The 15,505-nt window shown below is 37.6% G+C and overlaps 1 long non-coding RNA gene across 3 annotated transcripts in view; it reads left to right on the forward strand.

Annotated features, from left to right (window-relative positions):
- The window catches only part of LOC143691510 (uncharacterized), a 93,097-nt gene that overhangs the window by 16,127 nt on the left and 61,465 nt on the right, over positions 1–15,505 (forward strand). The window contains exon 2 of one of the 3 annotated variants that reach the window (XR_013179547.1): positions 10,919–10,967. The exons of the other annotated variants lie outside the window; for them this stretch is intronic. This is a non-coding gene — a long non-coding RNA (uncharacterized LOC143691510). The remainder of the gene's footprint in view (positions 1–10,918; positions 10,968–15,505) is intronic. 3 annotated transcript variants of the gene reach the window in all.

The raw sequence follows: 15,505 nt of genomic DNA on the forward strand, positions 1-15,505 counted from the left end.
CATTAAATTCTCAGGTCCTTCCCTTCACTGGCTATTTATTTATTTATTTATTTTTGTGGTAGCAAGTGTGGCATAGTACTTGAATACTAATAGGAGACACCATTTATCTTGTACCTACCATAATCTAGGTATGGTATAGGAGCCTTATATATTTTTTAAACTTTTTAAATTGTATTAATATAATATATATACAAAGCAAAGAGAGAGAAAAGCAATAGTTTTCAAAGTACTCTTTTAACAGGTAGTTAAAGGACAGATCAAGGGACCTTATATTTATCATTTCTAAACCTCACACTAACTCTACAAGGTTATCATTATCCTAATTTTAACATGAGGAAACCAGAACTGCCAGTGGGTAGGTGACTTACCAAAGAGAATGAGTGGAGCCCAGAACAGGGATTTAAACTTAGTTCTGTCAAGCTCCAAAGCCAGGACTCTCTCATCTACTCTACACTGACTCTTCCTTGGGCATTTACTGTATCAATTGTGTGAGGCTATCGGCTATAGAAAATAGTCAAGCACACATTCAGAGAGGCAAGTTCATTTGAAACTTGTAGATGAAACCATATCATTACGTGGTTACCTCATCTTCTCATCTGCCCCCATTTCTAACAACTTCCAAAGGTCAGACACATGGAAGCAAAGAGAAGAGGGATAAGAATAACATAGAATGAATTAAATTACTAGGCTATGGATGTTTTCTTTCTTCTATTTATCTAGTGATTTTCTTTCTTTTTAAGTATAATTTTCTTATTTACAGCTTGCAAGCCAGTATTAACCTCAATTTCTCCTTCTGCTTTGCCACTCCAAACTCCGCTTAAATTTCCAAATTGATTAACATAAATTAAACTGCATGGAGCCAGCCACAGTTGCTCAGCAGGCAGAGTTCTTGTCTGCCATGCCAAAGACCTGAGTTCGATTCCTGGTGCCTGCCCATGAAAAAAAAAAAAGCTTAATTAAGTTGCATATTATTTCTATGCAATACAAAAATCAGAAAGAATTCTGACTAAATCAGTTTGTTTGCTGTGATTTTCTTTCTCCATGTTACAGGAAGAAAGCTAACCTTTCCACATTTCCTAGTTTGCATGGTTTAACATGTTAGAACAGATGAGGAGAGGTAAGAGAGCACACATATTACAGAGAGCACAGAGCTTCTGAGCCTGGGGAGGTATGGAGCTGGCCCATTTAGAACAGGTGTGGACAGGAGTAAAGCTGAGTGTTTTTCCTCTTCACAGAGCTTAATCTTAGTGAACTCAATCTCATTCGAAACTTCTGTGATTAGCGAAGAGAGTGAGAGGCAAGAAGAAGTCGTCTGCCTCTCCCCACAGCAGGGATATAGGATACAGGCAGAGACACATCCCTTTCAATGAACTGTCTCAGGCCCTGTGAGAGAGTAGGTAGAGAGTTAACATGGTAGCTAAAATCCTTGAATGCCACTTTTCAAAATTTTAGGTGACAGGGATGGATCCCCTTCTCCAATACTCCTTGAGAAACAGCTTCTGTGATGAGTGGAGTCTGATGCCCCTGCTAAATAGTTACAGACTTTGACTTGCCATCAATGCAGTGGCCTAGGCACCTGCAGAGAGCCTTTACCTTGAAAAAGGACTGGGCGCCACAGCAAGGCTAGCACTGATCAGCATCTGTAGTGGTTGAGAATGGAGGTCTGAAGCCTGTTTCCTGGATTTCAATATTAGGAGCTTTACAACTGTGGGAGTCTTCTTATCTGTTTGCTTCAGTTTTCTCATCTTTAAAATGGGAATAATCGTACCTCTCTTATGAGGTCCTTGTGATGCTTAAATGAGATAATGTACACAGGAGTCTAAGAATAATACGACACATGAAAAATACTCAGTAAATGTAAGTTTATCCTCATCATAATGATCAAAAGGGACATTTTTATAAGAGAGCTGTTTAGAGTTTGGGTGTGTACAATCCCCTTTCCTTGATTGTGCTCTTGAGGAAGGTCAGTATTCCATGATTGACCACACAATAAGTGATTGCGATGAAAGAGCTCAGTATGCTTTGGTGTTCTCCAGAAGAGGCAGCAGGACTGGGGGCACTCATCTCTGTAGAGGCCACTTTCAATGGGCACCTCTATTGCTTGACTCACAGCCCTTAGTCCTTTTATGGTCAATCCTATGTGCCTACGAATCAAAGTTTAGATTAGTTCTACAGAGTTTGCTCAGAAACAGATCAAGAACTGGGAAAAGGTATTTAGATGTTAACCAAGCCATCTGTCTATTAGGTAGCTTGCTGAGATTTGGAGAGAAATTTTAGGTACTAATAAATAAACTGGGACCTAGAAAGGGGGGGAGAAACAGTCTAAACCCCCAGCTGGTCAAGGAGGGCACCATACCCAAAGGGTGGAGGGAAAAGGAAAGAGAGTGTTGCTTCTAAAGGTGAAGAGGCTTGGCTGAAAAAGATTTTGTGTGAGTGAGCAACTTACTTTGTTTCCCAGCAATCAACCCTTAGGTCTCTGCCTTTCAACCCCACATAGCTGCAGCATTCCAAGCTATCTGGTCCTAACACTATGTCAGAGCCAGCTCTGTCAACGGGTGGATCTTGGACTCTTCTGGGAGATAGAAAATTTTCCAAGAGGACTCAATTCCTGAAAGGGATAGGCCTGAAATGTCCTCTGTGCCCAACTCACATGGCCTGCTCTTATGAAGCTCAGGGGAAATATCTTCCGTACAAACAAAGTTCCTGTTGAAACACCTCTCACTCAGGTTAAAAACTGTTTATATTTTGTGCTATGAGGAGGATCATAAGATAGGGGTATTTTCTTTCTTAGCAGAGATGCAAGGATTGATAGTAGGAATGGGGCAGAGCGATATATTGAAATATAATATGAAATTATATTCCTTACTAGTCTGGTTGGATGAAAAGCTTGGATTTGATTTTAAGAAAATATAGTAATGTGATAATTCTTAAGTATCTGATTGTGAGAAGATTCTTATTATTATTTCCTCAAATCCTTCTTGAAACTACACCTGTGCTCTCATAAGTGGAGGTAACATGGTAGAACATAATTTCTTAAGCCCCGACACAGTAAGACCAGTTTTAACTAGTTACCTTAGTTGTTTCAGCTTGTTAAAGATGCTGGAATGAAATATACCAGAAATGGATCAGCTTTTACAAAGGGGATTCACTAAGTTCCAAGTGCACAGTTCCAAGGTCTTAAAAATATTCAAATTAAGGTACCCAGATAGCATACCCTGACTCAAGAAAGGCGGGTGTCTGTCACATGGGAAGGCATGTAGCTGGTGTGCTGGTGCCTGTTCCCAGTTCTGTTGCTTCCAACTTCTCATTCCAGTGGCTTCCTCTCAAGGCTTCTGTGAATTCTGATTAGCTGCTACAGAGCAAAACTCTGGGTTCCATCTCTTAGCTTAGCATCTCCCAGGACCAGAGACTCCTTCTTTTCAGGTTCCAGCTATTTCTTGAATCCTTGCTTGGCACCCGGACTACATCTGTCAGCACTCCAAGCTCTCCAAATGTCTGTGTCTCTTTTGGCTCTGAAGCAATTGTGTTTTATCAAAAATGTTTCTCCTTTTAAAGGACTCCAGTAAACTAACCAAGAACCACCTTGAATGGGAAGGGCCACACCTCCGCAGAAATAATCTAATCAAAAGGTCACACCCACATTTGGGTGTGTCACATCTCCATGGGAACAACCTGGTCAAAAGGTTCTATCCTAAACAATAGCTCTGCCCCCACAAAGATTGGATTAGGCTAAAAGAACATGGATTTTCTATGGTACATATCAGTTTCAAACCAGCACACTTATACACTGAACCAACTGATTGTAAGTGAATTTAATTTATAGACCAGAGTCAAATCCACTACTGGAATTATAACTCCAAAAGGTTACCTTTCTCATATTGAGACTTATATTTATATAGGAAACAAAGTATTAGGAATGGCTATTTTCCCAAGGCCATGCAATTGTTTTCTGCTCCTTCTAGAGAGCTCCAGTTGGGATTTTCTTTCTTTCATAACTCTTTTTTTTTCTTTCAATTGATCAGTAGGGCTATTTTTTTTAATTATTAAAGAAATTGTGGGTTTACAGAAAAATCATCCATAAAATGCAGGATATTTTTACCTCCCCCCCACCACCAATAACTGCATTGTTGTGTAAAATTTGTTACAATTGATGATGAATTTGTTACAATTCTATTTTTTAACAGTAGTTGCATTTCTTAAAATTGATGAAAGATTATTAAAGTAGTAGTATAACTATTGTCTGTAGTTTACATATAAGTATTTCCCCCATATTCCCAACCTATTATAATTTTTTTCATGCATGTCTTTATTTTATTGCTTCTCTACCCATATACTGGATAAAGAGAGTATCAGTCATGAGGTTTTTAAGATCACATGGTCACATGATAAAAGCTATATAGTTACACATTCATTATCAAAGATAAACCACTTGTGGAGGTGCAAGGGTAGTTCAGTGGTAGAATATTTGCCTACTGTGTGGGAGACCCATGTTCAATTCCTGGTCCATGCACTTCCCAAAAAGCAAACAAACAATAAAAAAAAAACAAGCAAACAAAAACTCAACAAATGGTGCTGCAGTAACGGGATACTCACATAGAAAAATAATGAAATGTGATCCTGTCATATAGCATGCAAAAAAAAAAGATAAATAGTACTGGATTACAGTTAAACAATTTCAGGTATATCCTTCTGGCTGTTCTGATACATTAGATACTTTAAAAGAATTATCTATATGATAAGTCAGAAGTCATAATCATCAAATCCTAATTTCTTAGTTACACCTCCTCCCTCTCATTTGATCATTCTCTCAATCTTCAGAGATGTCTAAGCAATGACCATTTTAACTTCTTTGTGCTAGAAAGTGGTATCAACCATATGATGTAGAGGAATGAAAATGTTTGATGTTCTTGGAGAGACTGGTACCTCTGAGTTTCGGGGCTTATCTGGCATAGGAACAGTCTGGAGGCCTTAAGTTTCTGAAAAAATAAATTTACTAAGTAAAACATTTCTAGAGTCCTAGATGCAGCCCAGGGTATACATTCAGGAATACTCCTGGTTTGGGCTTGGTATATGTGGTGACAATCTGCAATATCTAGCTGAAGCTTGTAAAGGAGTAACCTCAGAATGACCTTTCAATTCTATTTGAAGTCTCTCAGCCAATGAAGCTTTATTTTATTTCATTTATTTTCCCCATTTTGGTCAAGAAGGCATTGTCAATCCTACAATACCAGGGCCAGACTCATCCCTGGGAGTCATGTCCCACATGGGTAGGGGTGGAGTGAGTAGTGAGTTTATTTGCAGAGTTGGTTTAGAGAGAGAGAGAGAGTCCACATCTGAGCCACAAAAGAGGTTCTCTGGGGATGACTCTTAGGCATAATTATCAGTAGGCTTAGTGTAACCATTACAGAAATGTTGCATAAGGGCAAGCCTCAAGATTGAGGGCTTGGCTTATTAACCTGGGAGTCCCTAATGCTTGAGAGAATAGCAGGTATTCCCCAGGTGGGGAAGTTTAATAGTTACACATTTTTTTTCTCCAGTCCTTCAAGGAAATTTTTTATTTTCTATCCCAAATACTCTGGGATGTATTAGGGTATTACATTAACCTGCACAGAGTAAAAAGATTTTATCCCCTATTCTATGTATTCATTCCCTATTTCCTATTCTATGTAGTCAAGCAACCTAATTACGTGAATAAATTGACCAGACAGGTTAAATTAGATAGTGTACTACAGAAAAATTTAAATTTTGGACAAAATAAACATTTCTTTCTTTGGTCTCACACAGATACTAAAGTTTTAAAATAAAGACAATATCACCATTTACCCTGTATTCTGATTTACCTTAGTCCTAACCAGATCTGCTTCACTCATACCTCTAATTGAAGTCTGATCTCTTTCCAACTTTTTAAACAGTTACTATATTGAGTAATGCTAACTTTCAGAGCTGCAGAATTCTAACTTTGAGTTTCAGGTGTCACACAGGTACCTAAAGTTCCAGGGAACTACAAGGTTATAGACAAAAAGCATAGCATCTCAGACTTTAGAAATAACAGTTAAAACTCATGAATAAAGCTTACAAGCTTGGAACCTTTACAATGAGCCTTACTGAACATTCTGTACTATTGAATCATTGATTACTCAATCCCTGCCCACTTTCTACCTCCTGATAACCTGTGCTATCAAATTCAATTCTCAGAGTTTGCTCATTATAGTTAGTTTATATTAGTGAGACCATACAATATTTGGTCTCACTAATATAAATATACAGTATTTGTCCTTTTGCTTCTGGCTTATTTCATGCAACAAAATGTCCTCAAAGTTCAATTACCGAGTTGCATGCCTTATGACTTCATTCCTTTCTGCAGCCACACAGTATTACATCGTATATATATATATATATATATATATATATATATATATACACCACAGTTGGTTCTTCCTTTCCTCAGTCAATGTACTCTTAGACCATTTCCATCCATTGGTAATCATGATTAATGTCTCATAATTCTTTACTTTTTTCATTTGATTAAAAAAAATGATGAGGGATATATACCCCTTATCGTAAAAATTTAAATAGTAAAGTCTTATATAGCACAAAAAGTTAAAATCTCTTTCTTTTAGCCCTTTTCCTAATATGTCACTCACCAGTGATAACCCCTATTAAAAGTTTGCTTTACATAACTGAATACAGTAATTAATTATAAACCATTGAAAAAATAGGAGTTCATAAGTCATACTGATAAAAAGTAAATAAATGAACTAATGGGGAGAAGGGAGGACTCTTGCCTAACAACAGAATGTTGAGTGCTGCTGGTACATGAGGAGGAGAGAGAAGTTGTAAATTAGCATTCCGCAGTCATCATGTTAGAGATTGGATCAGGTAAAATTCATCAATGAACACTTGGTCAAGGGGGAAATTTTGATGAGGAACTCAACATTTCATGGATTTAAAGTGTCTTCCTACAGATTGTTCATTAGGTGGGATGGAAAAAAATAGTATTTATACAGTGGAGAAACTGGACAACACCTGGACTAAGTGATCAAAATTAATATGAACAATGATGGGCAGATGGACATTTTGTGTGTCTAGTTAAGTGTCTTTTTTTGTTTTGTGTCTTTCCAGCTATACATGTATAATCTAAATCTAATAATAAGGAATGTCGTATTAGAAAGAAGGAGATTAGGGTGGGCCACGGTGGCTTAGTGGCAGAGCTCTTGCCTGCCATGCTGGAGACCCAGGTTCAGTTCCCGGTGCCTGCCCATGCAAAAAAAGGAAAAAAGAGGGTGACTTTATTCTTCAAAAATGTCAAAGTTTTAAGTGACAAAGAAAAGTTATGGAAATAGTTCATATTAAAGGAGATGAAAGAGATTTGACAATTAAATGCAGTACCTGATCTTAGACTGGTTCCATGTAGTGGAGGAGAAAAAAATGCCATAATCAAAATTATTGGGTCAGTTGACAAAACTGGAATGCAGACAGCAGATTAGATAAAAGTATTATAACAAAATTAAATTTACTGAAGTCAATAACTGTATTGTAGTTATGTAAGAGAATATCACTATTCTTAGGTAATACACACTGAAAAGATTAGGAGTAAAAGCCAATATTTATGCAACTTATCCTCAAATAGTTCAGGGAAGAAGAAAGAATAATAAAGCAAATGGGGTAAAATGTTAACAAGTGAGTCTGGGTAAAAGGTGTGTGGATATTTATTCAAACTATTCTTACACTTGCAACTTTTATGGAAATTTGAAATTATTTACTAATAAAAAGTTGAAACCATTTTTATAATATTCTTTTGAACGTCTATGCATTTACAGTATTTGCCAGTGTGTGTATGTGCCGTATATATCAAATATATTTTCCTGTCTTTACAAAAATAAAATCTACTTAAAATTTTTTTAAATTTATTATGGCTATGATAAAACCACAGAGCTAGGCACTGAACAGGAGTTGGAGTGGTCCTCAGTGATGCACCAAGGAGCATGAACTCTGGAGGCAGAAAGTATCATGTCTTTGTAATTGATTATGATTATCATCAAAGCCTGGTCAGATGGGGAAGGGAACAAAATGAAGCCTATGAAGAGGAGAAATAACAGCATAATGAGAATTTCCTACTATGTCTAAAAACCCAAATTAAAATATAAAACATGTTAAATATAATTAGGGCTATTAACATTGGAAGTATTGTGCCACATGCATCTTAATATCTTAATGTAAATCAGATTTGTAATCTGTGCAATGTCTAACATATTTTGAAGGTTTAATATAATTCAAGATGGTAAAAAAAAGAAGCTTATTTAATCCAGCTGGTCATTTACAGTGCTTATGATCAAAAGTCAAAAGACGTCCTAGTTATAAGAAAAGCTCTGCTTTTGACTCATTGCCAGCCCTTCAGAAGATAAGCTGATCAAGTGAGACTTCCTTTTCCTATCTGTAAATGGCCATAACAATGCTGACCCATTTCTTATCAATGCTCAAGGTGTAGCTTGTAAAAAAGTCGTTAAAGACTTCAATATCTTGAAACTGCCTCATAAAAGTAATCTAATATTGACAGGATGCCTTTGCCCCATACAACACTGTAGACTCAGATTGCAAAGGGGGAAGTGAAGGAGAGTTTCAAGACTGATCTGCCAGAATAAAGAGGTTTACGAAATATTGTATGTGAACATTGTGACAGTAAAGATGTAAGCTACTGTTATTTATTTAATTGGGGGCATAATTCCCCAAGCAATCCACAATGTACTTGAGCAGAATCAAATGAAAAGTGAAACAAGATTTTGAAACAGTTGCCACAAGATACATGCTCATGTAGCCTAAGAAATTTGTTGCTGGTACTGGCTTACTGCTTCAGTTATATGGCCTATTTGCTACGACTCACCCAAAGGTAGTAGGAAGAGAAAAAGCTAATGAGATTCCCAGAGCTTGACTCAGCATGCTTCCTGCCTGTTCCTGCCTCCCAACCTCCGGACCACCCGTCTGCAACACTATCAAGTCTTTCCTCTTATCTCACATAGGCAGGGAAGGCTGTCATCTATGAGAACTGATCTGACTTATTTACACTAAAAGCTCCCTTTAAACGAAAGGTCTGCCGCCACTAGACTGAAATCTTACCAAATAGAAATTCGTGCATTTCATTGAGGGTAGTTTTTGGCACACAGAGTTCATATTCCACATAAATGTCAACTGGTTGTTAATGGTTCACTGGTCTGCCTTGTTAGGAAGGACTCCAAGGGGACATCTGAGCTCAGCTTGGAGGAGAACCTTGGACATCAGTCATGTCTAGGGTGGCTAAGTAAGGAACAAGTTGGGGACATTTCCTGTGTTAGATCTGCCATTCACTGGTAAATATACTGCTGCCTCTAAAAGTCCTTTTCTTCGTGACTCAATGCAACTTTATGGTGTCATCTGTGTGGAATGTGTTTCCCCATCCTGCACATCTGAGAGCTTCTGTTACTCTTTCATGACTGTATTCAAACTGTCACCTCTGTGAGACCTTCCCTAACTTCTCACAGCTTCTGAGACTACTAGATTTTGAGCCTCTGGAAATCTGGTTCTCAGCCTCATTTACCCCACAATCTCTGTAGCACCTGCAGAGCACCTGACTCAAAGCAGGCACCAAATGAATCATGAATGGATAAAAATTCACTCTCAAGAAAAACATAATCTAACGGAGGATCAGAAAACAATGGTATTTAATATGGAAAGTTGAGCATAATAAGAACAACAAAAAAAGTGACTTTTAAAAAAAGTGTTGTGTAGATCTGGAGGTAAGGCAAAAAAAATGACTAAGGAAACAACATTTGAGTGGCACTTTGACTAATAGATGATATGTTAAATAGTGAGGATCTTTGGGCAAGTATCTCCTCATGAAGGGAGTAGGAGAGGTTGCCTCACTGACAATACAATGTCTATTGTATTTATAGCATATAGTGCATGCTGTAAAACAGACTGTTGAATGAATAGGCATAAAAGATGAGCATCTACATTGTAAAAGTTCAAGGTCAGATTTACCCCTCCTTTGGGAACAGCATCTGCTATTAGAAAGACTGAAGTATTATTGGAACAATGTATAAAGCAATGGAGACTAGATTATCAAAATTAAAATTTTCCCACATTTTATATGACTCTGTACTATAGTAAACAGTATAATTATAATATTCTTTCATCAATTGTACAAAGGTACCACACAAATGCAAAGTGTTAATAATAGGGGAAGGGTACACAGGAATGCTGTATTTTTTACGTGCATTTTCAGTAAACCTAAAGCTTCTCTAATTAAAAAAAATTTTGAAGGACTGTTATGATGACCAAATGAGACGTGTAAGAAACCACTTTATAAATACTAACATTGCAAATGACATTTATTATTTGAGTGACAATTTATATAAACATCCAAAATGATAAGCCAAAAAAATAATTCCCACATCTTATTGTTGCCTAAATAGGTCTGCCAACATGGAATAAGATATAAAAGTAGTGAATGTTAATTAGAAAGAGAAAGGCTAAGGGCGAGGCATGGAATTTTGACTGAATGAGGAAGGCAAACTCCAGTTGCGGTCTGTATTGTGACTCTCTGGTCCATAACTGCACCAAGGGAACTTGAAGTGGGGAAGACAAGGTGGATAAATCAGTTCATCTTTGTAGAGAGACTACTTTGGTCTCAAACTACTTCGAGTTTGATTTTAAACTTTTGCCCAAGTGAATCTTGCGTTCTGTCTTCTTGTTGGTAAAATGAGGATAATAATAATAATTCAAAAGATTCTTGTAAGGATTAGATGAACTAATGCACCTGGTTGAGTGCCTTGCACATAATAGGACCCTAATATAGAGTGGCTATTATTTTTGAATGCTCACTAAGTGCTAGGCACCTTAATATGTTATCTGATGTAGTGTTCTCAACATCGCTTTTTAACAGGTATTGTGGAAAACAATATACTATTAAACAAACAACTTCAGAGAGTTGGGTAAGTACTCAGGTTCCATAGTTAGTAAATGGCAAACCTAAGCTTAAACTCTGGACAGACTGACAACAAAATCTATAATGATTCCATTGTACCATGCTCCTTCACAAACATGTCACAACCTGAATACACATTTTGTTGCCTTTACATTTTGCCTTGTGCTATCACTACTACAGCTTTTGAGCTTCTGGTCACCCTTGAGAGGAAATGGTGTGTCATTTGTGGCTGCATGTATTTATTTTTTGACCCTCCCAACCACTGTCATCCCATTTCCAATTTAGGTAAACCAGAACCCTAGAAAGTAGGCCAGTGGAACATTTTGCTGTTTGTTTGCTTGTGATTGTTTTGTTTGTTTGTTTTGGTTTGTTTGTTTGTTTTTGGTGCATTTGGTTGTGTTTGGTATAGCTCCTTAGGAACCCAAAAAAATGTCAGTTCCTCTGTGGTGTCCTTAGAGCAAGAGTTCTCGATGTCCAAGTTCATGGCAAGAAGTATCAGGATCATCTGGGAACTTGTTAGAAATGTAAATTTTCAGATCTTATGAATCAGAAACTTGGGTTTGATGGGAGGTAGGCAGCAATCTATGTCTCAGCAAGTCTTCCAGGAGATTTTTCAGTGAGCTCCACTATGAGAACCACTACTAGAATGCATAAGCAGCATGTACTTTAGTTTTTTCTAATAGCTTACATTTGTAATGCGTTGATAATTTTCCATTTCTCTTTCGTGAAACAGAATGATAAACATTGGTTGTAAACAGCTTGAGGCGGCCATCTCTCTTTTTTTTTTTTATTTCACTGAACTTATTCTAATCAGGATATCAAATATCCTTGCTACATCTGCTTTATTATATAAGAATGATTTTCTAGGAAGGGTTCTTTGAAAGTGGCAACCTATTTCAATGGTGCCAGTTTTAGTCGGAAGTTTTTCTATATGTCAAATTAAAATTAACCCTTGATTTTAAGTGGATTGCTGCTTGTTCTATAATCAGGGCACAATTTTTTAAAACAATTAATTTTATAAAGGGCAAACATGCACTGATACTACAAATATAAATTCAGTATTTTAAAATTTGGCATATCTTTAAATATTTTGAAAATCTGTCAAAATGTACTTCTCAAATTGTGTTTGTATAAATGATACCATTAGCAGCGCAGGGGCATGCCTAGTGGTTTAGAATTTCATCTGGAAAATCATTTATTTTCTAATTTCTCAGAGGGGTATTTAGTGAGCTATAGCATTCATTTTTCTGGGGTCTCTGCATGGCTCAGAATATTGTTCTCTTATAATTACTACCCATGTTTGTGTTTAGTTACTTTATAGACATAGCCAAACCAAATTGGATTCTCAGACTGCTAGTTAGGAATTAGAATTCAAAGATGTAGGTCAATCTATGCTGGTCATGGAACTGATGATATGAATTCAGGATATGGATTCTAGAGAAGAGAAAGCCAGGCATTAGAAAGAGGGGCAGGCCAAGAAAAAGTATGGATTAGAGAATGTGGAGAGAAAGATCAATTGCCATAATCCCTTATGGTTTTACTGATTCTTCATACTAACCTTCTGTATCATCTAAAGAAAATTATTCTTTTGATTCTTTGTAATGACCCTTTATTCCATTAAAAGAAATCCTCTTTTTTTCTTTTTGCTTTAGTTTAATTCGAATAAAACTCTGTTATTTCCTACTCAAAGTGCCTTGATTAAAATCACAGCCAATGAAGAAGTGTTACTGTACCATTTAAGGAGCAGGAGAGAAGTATGAGTTATTCTGCAATAAACCCTAAAATTGAAGTTGCTGTAGCTATTGATTTAATGATGGCGGGGAAAGTTAGTAGGATTGTTCCAGACTAAAAATGAGTCAGATATTTTATGTTTCCCTTCAGTTATAAAGAAAATAGTAAGAGTCCCATTTCTACATCGGTGAGGGGGTGGCTAGGAAAGAAGGCCACTTTGTGTTAGTTAAATGGGTTTTCTTGAGAGCCCTTTACATAGCGTGGGACTGTGGACCTCGACCAGACAGAACGGGGTTTAAATTCCGGTCAGATCACTTATCAGATAATTTACTTGATTTCTCTCTTCTGTCAAATGAAGATGATGACGGTAGTCTCCTTCGCCTAGCTGTGAGCATTGCCAAGGTTCTAGTTTGTAGTTGGCTCTCCCGTGGGAGTTAGCGTCATCACTCTCACGCTTTGTGTACAGCCTTTGTTTTCCCAGGCTCTCTGGCCTCGATGACATCATAGAAGCAGGGGAAGGGAAATCTGTAAACAGTAGCCATTGAAGAAGCCTGTATCTTGGAATAGCGACACAGAATATACTTTTTGTTTAGTGTTGTTGCCACCCTGTGGATTTCTTGTGCAGTGAAACTCAATCTGAAAAATTGAGAGATTGTACAATAGTAAATATCAGTTGTCATTGAGAGCGCCCTCTCTTGGCTGGAGAAGTGAGCACAGTCAGCCTTTCCATTTAACCTTGTGAAGTGGAATGCAGTACTGAAAGCATGAATAAAATCATTAGTTAATCCCCGCTCCGTGAATGCATCTCCCTCCTCCGCAATTGCTAAGTATAAAAATTGAATCCCCAAAATTTGAATTTCAGGGCTGGCCTGTGGTAAATCAAAGATGAGCGCTTAAAGCCTGACTTCCAATTAAACATACATTTGGCTGATGTTCTAGTTTGCTAGAAGCCGGAATGCAATATACCAGAAACGGAATGGCTTTTAACACGGGGAACCTAATAAGTTGCTAGTTTACAGTTCTAAGGCCAAGAAAATGTCCCAATTAAAACTAGTCTATAGAAATGTCTGATTTAAGGCATCCGGGTTCAAGAAGGCCAACGACGTTCAAGGGTTCTCTCTCAGCTGGAAGGGCACATGGTGAACATGGTGGCATCTGCTGTCTTTCACGTGGCGCTACCAAAAAGGCACTCTGTCCAAAATGTTAACTCTTTTAGAGGAGTCCAGCAAGCAACTCCACCTTCAGTGGGTGGAGACACACCTCATGGAAATCATCTAATCAAAAGTTACCACCCACAATTGGGTGGGTCACATCTTCATGGAAACAATCAAAAGGCTCCCATCCAGCAATATTGAATGAGGATCAAAGGGCATGGCTTTTCTGGGGTCCACCACAGATTCAGACCAGCACAGCTGATGCTATTTTTTCATTATTTACTGATTTTGTAGGTAGTAGTTAATTGGGAAATTAATTAATTTGTCTTAAGAAACTGAATTTACATGTGATTCTGCCCTCTTCTGGTATATTTCCTGGGTGTTGCCAATATTCTTCCTCTAGAATGTTTTCTAGTCGTTTATATTTCCATCCATCATTTTTTTTTTTTTTTAATTACATGGCCAGTCATTGGGACTTCAACTCTGGCCTGGCAAGTGAGAACTGTGCCACTGAGCCACTGTTGTCTGCCCTGTCATTCTTTTTTAAAAACTTTTTTTTTGTATAGTATAACATATATACAAAGCAAAGAAATAAAAAGGCAATAGTTTTCAAAGTATTGTTCAACAAGTAGTTGCAGGACAGATTCCAGAGTGTGTCATGGGCTACCATACAATCCTCTCGTATTTTTCCTTCTAGGTGCTTCAGAATATAGGAGACTAAAGGGCTTAAATTTTTTTCTTATCATCACAATTGACTTTTTTTTCTTCTTTTGTGTAAAAAATAACATATATACAAAAAAGATATACATTTCAAAGCACAGCACCATAATTAGTTGTAGAATATATTTCAGAGTTTGACATGAGCTACAATTCCACAATTTTGGGTTTTTACTTCTAGCTGCTCTAAAATACTGGAGACTAAAAGAGATATCAATTTAATGATTCAGTATTCATATTAATTTGTTAAATCCTATCTTCTCTGTATAACTCCACCATCACCTTTGATCTTTCCATCCCTCTCTTCAAGGGTGTTTGGGCTATGGCCATTCTAACTTTCAGGTTGGAAGGGTCTGTCACTAACATGGGGTAGGGAGATGGAACTCTCTGATATTCTGGAGAGGCTGGGCTAGGTTTCAGGACTTATCTGGACCGGGGACCCATCTGAGGGTTCTAGGTTTCTGAAAAGTTACTCTAGTGCATGGAACCCCTGTGCAATCTTATATATTGCCCTAGGTGATCTTTAGGATTGGCTGGAATGGTTCTGATTGGGGGTTGGCAGGTTATAATAGGTAGCAAGGTCTAACTGAAGCTTGTGTAAGAGCAACTCCAGAGTAGCCTCTCGACTCTATTTGAACTCTCTCTGCCACTGATACTTTATTACACTTCTTTCCCCCCTTTTGGTCAGGATGGAATTGTTGATCCCACGGTGCCAGTTCTGGATTCATCCGTTGTAGTCATCTCCCACATCTCCAGGGAGACTTTCACCCCTGGATGTCATGTCCCACATAGTGGGGAGGGCAATGATTTCACTTGCAGAGTTGTGCTTAGAGAGAGTGAGGCCACACCTGAGCAACAAAAGAGGTCCTCCAGAAGTAACTCAGGCATGTCTATAGGTAGTCTAAGCTTCTCCTCTACCTACATAAATTTCACAAGAGTGAGC

Source organism: Tamandua tetradactyla, chromosome 7, assembly GCF_023851605.1.
Source record: "Tamandua tetradactyla isolate mTamTet1 chromosome 7, mTamTet1.pri, whole genome shotgun sequence".
In the NCBI taxonomy this organism is placed as follows: domain Eukaryota; kingdom Metazoa; phylum Chordata; class Mammalia; order Pilosa; family Myrmecophagidae; genus Tamandua; species Tamandua tetradactyla.